Consider the following 11,925-nt stretch of genomic DNA (forward strand, 5'->3'; position numbering starts at 1 on the left):
GGTCTTTGCGTGCACCTCTTTTGACTATGTATTTAGGAAGTCAAAAAAAATTGAAAAAAAATGAAATATTTGTCCAAACAAGTACTCCTGTACTGTACTGTACTGTACTAATCTAATGTAAACTGCTGATCTTGTGCAAAATAAAAAATAAAAAAAATCTTCAAAAAGAATGGAATGAATATTATTGGATATAATTGCTTGTAAAATGTTACACAATATTAGCAACAAAAAAAGTCCATTGTCATTATCAGTTGACTAAAAGCAGCTGCTTTTAGTCAATCATGCATTCACCTGTAATCACATTGTCAAATCATGTTGTTTATGTAAATGTCTCACATTTGTGGCAACACAAGTAAAATTTGTAAGTATTTTATATAACATTTGCAACAGTTAATGATTGCCCAACTTATATAGGTTTGATATTACATTTTCCTACTAAGGATATTGTATGCAACATCACTGTCATATATTGTTCTGATAAATACCCAAATCATACAAGTTTAATTTTGTTCAAATTTACTAAGGATCTTATATCTGATTTCACGGTTGTATACTTTACTTACAAGTTTCAGACAAAGCAGATAGAAATTTTATAAGATTTATCTATATCTTTTCCATATGGGGTCTGACAACAAACGGACGTTGTACCTCACATGTAGGCTACGGACGGTGCGGCTATTAAAAAAAAAAAAAAAAAAAAAAGCCAGTTCACACTCACCCGCAGCTGACTGCGCTGTCAGAGGAGCTCTGCTGCTCCTCTCTCTTTAGACACTGGTGTTTGGCTGCACTCTGTAGGAGTTCAATATGAAGATCTAAACTCCATCTGAATAATGTTACCGGTCATATGGCGCTGCTCCGCTAGTGGTGTGTTAACGGCAAAAAATTAATTAAAAAAAGATCGTCGGTCGTCCTGTCAGGAGGGAGGCACGAGCCAAAAAAATAATGATTGTTCACGAGTCTCAAAACACGAGTCGAAGTCAAGTCTGAAGTCTCTATGGGTGCGACTTAAGTGCGACTCGAGTTCGAGTCGCAAACTTGAGTCCCCATCTCTGCCTCCAATTGATCATGCGCCCTGGCTACTTGGCCAAGGAGATGTCCCTTTGGCCAAGTGGTTAGCGCGCATAACTGTTACCCGGGAGTCTGGGGTTCGAAGCCCGCCCGGGCCCTCTTCACCTTGCCACATTCACAGTCGCTACAACCCATTTTTCAATAGGCCTACTGTACTTAAAGCAGAAGTAAGCAGAATATTTGTGTTAATATAAGTCTTAAATAGTTCTATCTTCCGACCGCTATCACTTTCCTAGAGTGTTTGGTCTGAAACACGGGTCTGTCAGTCACTCTGCTCTGTTGTAAGCCCAGGAGAAAACGTCTTGTATACTTCCTTGTATCCTACAACCTTTATCCAATGAGGAGAGAGAACGACATGAAGGGCTGTGTGTGCAGCCAAGGGATGCGCGTGAATGTGGTGACGTAGGGACGAGGACCAATAGATCCATGACGAGGGCGGGGGCTGCTAACTAACGGAGTTAGCCAAAACGACCGGATCGCTTACTTCTGCTTTAAAGGGACAACGAGGAGTTTTGGAAAGCAAAGTGTTTTCATACTACATTTACCATGAGCCTCCGCGTGCACGGTGAAATTCTTGGACCGGCGCAAGACGGACGTCTCGCCAAGAATGTTTTCATTCATCAAGTATGAAAGACGTATGAAAGACGATCAGATACCGCCGTAGTTCCGACCATAAACGGCGAATAAATGGCTGCTGCCTGCTAGCACTGGTCGTCGTTTTTCACATCCACACAGTCTGACGACACGACACTCAGGTCTGTGGTGTGTGAGTCTGTGTTGATGAGACGGTCAGTGCTTCACTGCAGCTCCAGGTCAAACACTGGATCTTCATCAGAGGGTCTAATTATCTTCTGGTTTCTGGTTCACCTCTGTCTGTGTCCTCAGTTTCCCAGCATGCCTCAGCTGTGGAGATATATGAGGGGGAGGAGTCTGTCCTGCTGCCCTGTAACTTTCCTTCTATTGCCCTGGACGAGCCTTCAGTGGTGTGGAGCCGATCCAACTTCTGTCCTTCAACCGTCCACCAGCGTCAGCCGGACGGAGACGAACTCAAAGACCAGAACCAGGACTACAGAGGACGGACGTCCATGAGGACTGACGCTCTGAGGACCGGAGACCTCAGCCTCATTCTGAGGAGACCCACCACCAGAGACAGTGGCAACTACACCTGCATCATCAGAGTGAGGGGGCAAGAGGAGAGGAAGAGTCAAGTTACACTGCAGGTCAAAGGTCGGAGGACATGGACTCATCAGAAATGTGTTTTAATGTTTCACATTATTGTTTGTAGTGATATTTTAATCTCATGTTGTTGTTTGTATTAACGACAGAACATCCTGTAAACCGGCGCTTCGTTGTCTTTGGTGTCAGTTGCCTCCTGCTCTCACTGGCTTTTGCTGTTCTGGTGATTTGCAAAACGTATAAATGGAAGAGGGACAAAAGAGGTAGGGTGTGTGTGTCTGTGTCTGTGTGTGTGTGTGTGTGTGAGACTCTTTTTGTGGGAACGTTGACTTGCCCAGGAAATTAATGTAAGTCAGTGTGATGTCAGAGCTGTAGACTGAGTTTATCTCAACCTTGTTTTACTGTTTATTAATATTTGTTTGTGTTGTCAACAGGACGTCCTCCAGTTTTCCAGATGGTTGTCATGGTTTCCTTGGTTCTCCTGTTTGCAGCTGGTGCCACCAGTTGCTTTGTCTTTCGTTATGAAGTAGTTGAGAAACCAGTGGGTATGTACTGTAATGTGTGTGTGCTGTAGCTGCTACACTGTCACTGTGTGATGAAACACAGTGTGTCACTGTGTGATGAAACACATGACCAAGGCTTTGAGTCTCTGTTTGGTCTGGATCAGTGGTTCTCAACTGGTGGGTCGCGGACCGGTTCTGGATGGGTCGCGGACAGCTGGTCAAAAAAGTAAATAATATTTAAAGCACATCTGATGTTGGACATGTCTTTTATTTTGAAAAATAACTTACATTGAAAGGCATGCGTCCCGTGAACACATGCAGTTGTAATGCTCCTCCTCACTTTCTTATTATTTGCTCTGAATGCAAAGATATCAGTTTCTTATTAATGTGGCCTGAATGCAGTGAATCTTGATTTGTTTTGTGGGTCTTTATTCTGTGCAATTTGATATTTATTCACTTTTGTGAACATGCTCTGAATGCAGAGATGCATTAGAAGTCAAATATATTGTTTTGTTGGTCTCCATTTTGTGCAGTTTGATATTTTTTTATTCACTTCCGTACATGCAGTTGTCATGGTCCTCCTCAGTTTCATTCATGTGCTCTGAAATGCACTTAAAGATAAAGATAAAGAGCAAAATGAGTTTTTAAAGGGACAACGAGGAGTTTCTATTCGGTTATAAAAAAGTCTCACGTTAATGTGGATGAATCTCCGCTACCCACACTTGTTAATGGGCCCATTCTCGATAAATATATCGTTCTGTCTCTATCGTTATTTTGTTATTATTAGTGGTGGCGGAGATGCTGGTCGAGCCAACCAGCGTTTTTTACTTTCGGTTTCGCAACGAATCATGAGAATAACGCAGCTGAATCGCCGTTTATGGTCGGAACTACGACGGTATGTGAACCTCTTTGAACCTCTGACTTTAATTCTTGATGAATGAAAACATGAGTCCGTCTTGCGCCGGTCAAAAGAATTTCACGGTGCGGAGGCTCATAAATGTAGTGTGAAAACGCTTCGCTTTTCCAAAACTCCTCGTTGTCCCTTTAAAGGCTTTAAAAAATATATATTGGTTTGAATTCTATAAAAGTGGGTCGCGACTTAATGACCATGGGAAAATGTGGAGCCCAGAGTGAGACTAGTTGAGAACCCCTGGTCTGGATCATTCAAGTCACTTCACTGTCGACTAGGGGTTGCACGACTTCAGATTTTTTAAAGTCGACTCTAATGTTATGAAAGTCGAGTCGACGTCGACTAGTCGCTGATGACGTCATTCATATTTCCCATCATAACTAAAATCCCAGGAGGAGGGAAATGCTTTGCAACAATCTGTATTCACTGACAGACGCTCATGCACAGAAATTAGTCCACAGAACAGCAGCTTTATAAACAACAAGCTGTAAATCAGTTTGTTTTTTTGTAACATACACTCCTATAGCCTACAAGTGCAAAAGATAATAGGCTACTGTACCTACTGTCCGTTAAACAATTAGGGAGAAAAACGACACACAGGCCTCGTCACCATCACAGTCCTGCTCAGTCACAGTTTCACTCACAGCTTTTTTTCCTGGTTGGTTGTTGTTGTGCGCGACGTAAAGCTGTCGATATGAGCGGAGTTGTTTGTTTTTTTTTAATTGCCGGCAGCCCGACACACTCCCCGCGGAAGCGCAACGCCTCACAGGCGCGCCGCGCTTGGCGTCTCGCAGGCAGCAGCTTCTCCTGCTCTCTCCACGCCAGTCAAACATCAACCCGTCTGGCTACTCGGTTTTCCACACACACACACAGGTCTGTCTCTAGCGCTGTATGTATGGATGTGTGTCTCGGCTGCAGACGCAACTGATAAATATTTATAGACGGACAAGCAAACTAATCATCATTTATTTTATTTTGAAAATCGACCGGATTCTCTCACCTTTTCTGTGCCCGACTTCCTGTCTGGTACGATCTCGTTCTATCCAGCTTGACGGCGCTCGTATTTTTTTCATTCAGCGCACTCAGCTGTTGTTTCAAGCTGCTACTCTTGGACTGTCACATGATCAGCGACTAGTCGACGTCAAGCTGAAAACGTCATTGTGGAGCAGTAAAGTCGACTAGTCGATTAGTCGACTAGTCTGTGCAACCCCTACTGTCGACTGACAACAACACCTAATCTCATCTTGTTTGTGTCAGAACCTCGTCCAGTCTGGGCCATTGTTCTACTGAGTCTGCTGATGTTCCTGACTCTCCTGGGTTTTGGTGTTTTTGTTGCTGTCAGAATATATAAAGAAATGAAGAAGAGAGGAGGTTAGTATATGTGTGTGTGTCAGAATAGAATTGAACTCAGTAGTGATTTGATCAAAAACGTTGTTTTATTGTTTCTAAGTATTTTAATCTCACCTTTTTGATGTTGTTTGTCTTGGCTACAGGACGTCTTCCAGTCTGGGTCAAGGTTCTGCTGGTTCTCCTGTACGCTGCTACTGCTGCTGTTTACATAGTCTTTCTTTATAAAGGGATTAAAAACACACAGGGTGCGTAGTGTGTGTGTGTGTCCCTCTCCCCTCCACACAGCTCTAGTTGTTTTAGCCATTAGCAGTTAGCCGTTAGCTGCTGACCCAAAAGTCAGCACTGATGCTGACTTTGGGTAAGCAAATTACCCACAGTTCATAGCGTTGCAGTCAAACACATGGGATGCCGTTGGAACGCGAGTGTTAAAAAAAAAGAAGAAGTAAATTAACACACGTAGTCAGAGAGAGCTCCGCCAGTTTGTTTATTGTTAATGGACAGGAGCAAAAAAAAGAAAGGAAGAAAGAAAAAAAGAATAAATTTACTGTCAGTATTAACGTGCAGTTTGTGATTATTGATGATGATTTGATCAGATCTGATCATTTTGTTTTGAGTCCGTCCCCCTCACGCATATTTGTGCGTGTTGAAAGTACGGTAAATTATCGGTCCAAGAGCAGTGTCAACAACATTTTGTTGTCAAGGTAATGTGTCGTGTGAGTGGATAAGTGCTGTTCCATTCATGTTTACAGCATCTGGACCCTCACAGACTCTCACACTCTGTCACTTAGAGCTGACGTCACTTCAGTCAGTGAGGGTTCAGGGCCTGAGTCTTCAGGGGGCGGATTGGGCCTTTCACTCTGATTGGCTGCAGCTCGCCTCAGCTGTTCCATCCTGGACTGACGTCCTCATGGTCTCGGTCCAGGACGTCTTGTGCACTTCACATTGGAGGACTGATAGTGGATTTTTAAAGGCTGATGTAGTAACGATAGTTTGGAGCAGGAAAAAGCCGACAGCTGATTAATCAGCTGATATGAAAGAATTGACAAGTCTCTCACTGTCAGTCGAGTGGCAGCCACGCCCCCAGACCCACTCTGCTTTATCATCTATTTGTTTTAAATAGGAGCAAATAAAAAATGAACATTATGTTTTATTGAGGAAAAGTTCAAACTAGAAACAAAGTTTAGGAAACATTTGTTTTTCATGGAACCAAAGGAGTCGCCCCCTAATGGTCATTTAAGAGAAAACAGGTTTAAGGTACTTCTTCATTGGCTCTATTTATGAAACACAGAGTCTATGGTCCCGTTAGTGATGCAACATTTTTTTTTCTTTTGAAGTATATTTTTGGGGGGCTTTTTGGCCTTTAATTGGAAGCACAGTCGAGAGAGAGACAGGAAATGGGGAGGGACCAACTGAGCTAAACTGAGCCTCTAGTGATGCAACATTTAAAACACAATCACCTCTTTTGTCCTCAGACGTCTCCTGTAGAAAACATCATGACAACACAGGAAGTTCAGCTGTAGAGAGCAGCACCTCCATTTATTTAGTGTTTAGTATCAGAGCCCAGTTTAAATATAAATGCCCTCAGGTTCACAGTGGTGTTATCTTCATCTTCTGTATGTTGATCTGCTGCAGTAAGATGATGTGACCTGACTGAAGGTGAACAGACATTAGACTCTATCAGCTGATGTTCCTGCCAATAACCACAGTTTATAATAAATCCCATCTGTGTCAATTAACCTGTCTCGCTTCACTCTGTGGACATGAGGACGTCACTAGGGATGTCACATTACTTGTTTTCACAATTAATCGCGGTATTAAACGCCAGAATTAATTGATCGTAAAGATTCCTAAATACCGTCACTTTCACAAATATTTGCTGTTGGAACCTTATTGGCAGATGTGCGCAAAAATAAAGGTAAATGCACAGATACTGGTCCATTTATCTAACGTAACATTGAATTGGTAGGAATTTAAATGTTAGCGTGTCATTTATAATAAAAACATAAAGCAAAACAAAACAAAAAATGATTAAAATAAACGCAAACATTTGGTATAGATGACAATTTATGACCTGAATATTTCAAATGTTTCCCCTGGGGATTAAGAATTGGTCATACATTAATAGATACTTGAAATATTTTGTGTAAACAGTGAGTAATGTAATTATATTTTGACTATATTTGATTTTACACATTCACAGTGTTGTGAAATTAATTAGTCCATAATAATCGTGATAATCGTAGTACCGCGATTATTTCTCTGACAATAATCGTACCAAGAAAATGTATAATCGGGACATCCCTAGACGTCACTGATCCATGTTCCTGTCTCTGTCCTCAGTGTCCTGGCATGGAGACACTGTGGAGGTCTACAGTGGGTGGTATGTCCTGCTGACCTGTGAGGACTCTCCCTTACCCAGAAACCCCACAGTGACGTGGAGCCGCCGCGACCTCCGCCCTTCAACCGTCCACCAGAGACACCAGCTGGGTGACGAGCTCAGAGACCAGAACCAGGTTTACAGCAGCAGAACGTCCATGAAGACTGACGCTCTGACCACTGGAGACCTCAGTCTCACTCTGAGGAACCTCCACCTCTCTGACAGCGGAAACTACACCTGCATCATCTCAGTGTTTGGAAATAAACGAACACTGAGAGACATACAGCTGAAGGTCAAAGGTCAGCAACACACCCTAAGGCCCTCCACATTGATCATTAGTTGCGTTTCCATCCACCTTTTTTATTCGCATTTTCAAAAATTGCGAATAAATGCTTGGATGGAAACGCCGGAAATTCGAAATAAGGCAGTAAATGCGCATAAAAGTTTTGGATGGTGGATTTGTCAGCGTATCGATAAAAGGAAAATGCGACTTTTTGTTATGGAAACAGGTTATGCGAATTGAGCCAGAGTTTGTGGGTGAAGTGCTGCTGGAGGACGACTTCCCAAAAGTCCTTTACCCGCCGGCGTTCAAACAAATGGAGAACGACGCCCGGGTGTCCCAGCTCTCGTCTCTGCACCGCAACACGAACACACTCCGTAACCCGTAATCTTTTGTTTATGACGGTTAAGACTACACAAACACACACGCTGTAACATCGTATATGTTATGTTACGTTTAGGGATGGGTATTGATAAGAATTTAGCGATTCCGATTCCATTATCGATATTGCTTATCGATTCGATTCCTTATTGATTCTCATTGGGTGAGGGAATAAAAGAGAAATGGGTTTGTTTGCATTAATGCAGTGGTTCCCAACCTTTTTTGGCTCATGACCCCTTTTGACATCACAAATTTCTGGTGACCCTCATTCAAGATGAGCAAGCTCAGATATTTGTATATGCTGCATTTTATTTGATCTTGATTTATATTCAATAAAGTGAATGTATAAAGAATATAGTTGTTTAAGATTGTGAAAAATAATTAGTTTATATATATATATTTTAAAATCAATTACTAGATATTTAAGGCGATCCCATTTGAATTCCAGGCGACCCCACATGGGGTCCCAACCCCAAGGTTGAAAACACTGCATTAATGGCTCTAACATTAAAAAAGTAGACAGGACCGACCTGCCTGGACAGGTTAACACTATAGACCACTGTGGCTGTGGGGCAGCTGTGCTCACAGGAGGAATTTAACAATGTTTCCATTACATGGTTTTTATGCATCTGTATTCTTCTCACTAGTTATTGTTTTCATAACGTTCGTTTTTATGCGGAGTGAGCGAGCAAGCGAGCGAAAGAGAGAGAGCGCGCAAGAGAATAGACACGGCGCACCGTTTCACGTGGCTACGAGCAAAACCTGAAAGGAAGAGGTTAGAATAAAGAGAGAAAAACAGAAAGAATAGACAATGTATCCTGTTCAGGAGATGTTGACCTGTCTTCACGACATGAGGGAGGGAGGACCGGATGGTGGCTCACAGGTTAGTGATGAGGAAACGTCACTGTCAGCTGCATCTGTCAGCAGCTCCGCTCCACGCAGACACCTTACTAACTTTATTTTGTGAGAACAAACGGTGACATGTGGATATAAACACTAAGCACCCCCATTTATAATGAAGATTGATTTTAACGTAACTTCACGTAATTAATCAATTAATGCGCGAGTTTCTGAACCAAACGAAATCGATAAGGGAATCGTTAAAGCAGACACGCACACGATTCCAAGAATTGATCCAAGTTGGAACCGGTTCCGAAGAGGAACCGGTTTTCGATACCCATCCCTAGTTACGTTATCCACTGCTCCATTTATTGATTTTTCTCCGGCTTCGTTGTCAACAGATGCACATGGGCGAGAGGAGCGTAACCAAAACAGCAGAAAAGTGAGCGGACTTGCACAGTTCCCAACTGTCTTTCTGTGTAAATATATCATGTTACAACATGAAAACCTGCCGCTTATATTCAAGTGCGGCCTATATATGTATTTTCTTTCAAATTTAGCTGGTGCAGATTATATACAGGTGCGTCTAATAGTCCGGAAAGTAGGCTATGTAAATTGTCCATGATGTTGAGTGTCAGCTGAGTGTCAACTGTTGTCATGGATACATTCATGCTCTCTTATGACGTAATCTCACGGCGCACTCCTCCTCTCCCAATAATCGCAAAACAATAACGAATGGAAATGGGCATAAATTCGCATTTGCTTTTTGCGCATATTCACAAAAAACGCTCTTAAATTCGATACATTTGGATGGAAACCCAGTTATTGATCTCCACTCTTGGCTGAGTGGGCTTGGTTACGCACACACTTTGGTGACATTTTGCCGGTGGAATGTACATTTGCATCTACCGTTAGTGTGCAATTGGCCAAGCGCGCAGGGATATTTAAACATACTGGACAAGTGCAGTCCGTCATCTGAGTGCTATTGTGCCCAACAAAATAGAAGTAAAAGAAAAAAGAACAACACATACGATTAAACAGAGCGTGATGAAAAATATTCACATAAGGTATAATCAATAGAGAAAATTCATAATTATGTGATAACAGGTCAAAAATGATCAGATGTAAAAGTTTAAACGTAGCAACAAAAAAAGACAACAAAACTGAAACTGAAAAATTGTGGGATTGATACCTGGCCAAATACCGCTCCGATGCGGTCTTACCGTAAGTGTGGTTAAAGTGCAAATCAAGCACGCTGCACTTTTGGTTGTTGGAGAAATGGGACACACTAGCGCACTTACACTACACCATGAACGCACACACCAAGTGCCCAAGCGTGTAAGTGTGACTGAGTGTGCACATTGGGACAGGCCCTAACACCTATAGTATAGGATCAGAGCTGTAGATCCAGGTCTGAGGTCAGATCTGGCTAGGCTTTGGACCAGCGCCACAGAGGTCATGTAAAGGTCATGTTGTTGTTTATGTTCATCTCATCCACAGAAAAGTACTCCGTCATAGTTGAAGTCATCGTTTTCATTGGTCTCCTGGTTCTACTTGTTGTCGCCTGGTGCCTTGTAAAAGGTAGGATGTTTGTATTGAGTGTATTTATTTATTTATTTATTTATTTATTTATTTATTTATTGCCATCAGTCTTGGATAATTAACCCTGAGGATCACTCACTGACTCCAGACACTACAGAGCTTTTACATTTATCCAACTGTTAATTTTAACTTCCTGTTTCCTGTAGAGTTGAACTCTGGGTAAAATGGTGTCCAACAGTTTTTTGTCTCGTTCCGCTGTCTCTCCTTTTCATAGTGAGGACTTTCTGTCCAACTGTCCTCTGTGTCCTTCTGTCCCTCAGATCAAACCAGCCACTAATCCTGATCAACAGTGATCAATATCAGCAGCACCATCCCAGACTTTTTCTTTGACAGGATCAATGTTATTGGTCCAAAGCAGCGTTGACAGCAGGGCAGGAATTTCACAAGGGCCATGGCCCTCGTGCCTGTGCCATTTGCCCTTGTGCCCTTGAAAAAAAGATCTGCCCTAAGGCGCCACAGACATAATAACCGACATCCCACCAGTTCGACATAGGCCTCTAATTGTTTAAATGGGAACACTTAATTTTCTATCAAATGTCCCATCATTCCCACAATTTTTGCCTCCTATGGTTGGAATGAAGGTATTTTTTCTTTTTTTTAATAGCGTATTTTTTCTCCAAAAGTGGATTTGGTGCCCCACCCACACTGACCCAGTCGATTTTGCGGTTTTCTCCTTTGCCTCTTTCCTGTCAAAACAATGCAGATTTTGATAACATTCTGGCAGCATTATCGCCAGCGATGGGTTTGATTCGACACTGGCATAAACTGCCCGGGCGGCCTAAGACAACAGTTTGACGACCAATCTATCACCGACCATCTTCTTCTCTTCAGTGGATAGTTTTCATCCACATGTCAACGTGACAGAGAAAAGACTGAGAGGAGACAAAACTAAACTCTGATCATGTCCAACACCTTCAACATCTGTTTGACTTCCTCCATGTGTCCACTGTCCCTCTGGTCTGGTTCTGTCCTTCAGGCCCCTCTACAGCCCTGTGATCCTTCAGTAAAGGATCTGTCTGATCAATCATGTGGTTTGTTGTCTCTCAGGCCAACAGGTGGAGGTGGAGGTGGAGGAGGGGGCGGAGTCGGTCCAGCTGCCCTTCAAGACCACAGCTGGTCTGTCTAAAGACGTCAGAGTGGAGTGGACGGACAGAGACGACAGGAAGGTCCATGTGTATGAGAACGGCTCTAAAGAACAGGACCAGGTTTACAGAGGACGAACAGAGATGAATGAAGACCTGCTGAGGACTGGAGACCTCAGTCTGACCCTGAAACACTTCAGAGTGATAGACACAGGAGACTACTACTGCAAAGTCTACAACAAGGACGGATACTTAGTGAGATGGAGATTGGTGTTTCTCAAGGTCAAAGGTCAGAGTTGTTTGTTTGTCTCTGGTTGTTTGTCTCTGTTTGTCTCTGTCTCACTGTCTTCTGTTTC

The sequence above is a fragment of the Trachurus trachurus genome (genome assembly GCF_905171665.1).
Source record: "Trachurus trachurus genome assembly, chromosome: 8".
Taxonomy (NCBI): Eukaryota; Metazoa; Chordata; class Actinopteri; order Carangiformes; family Carangidae; genus Trachurus; species Trachurus trachurus.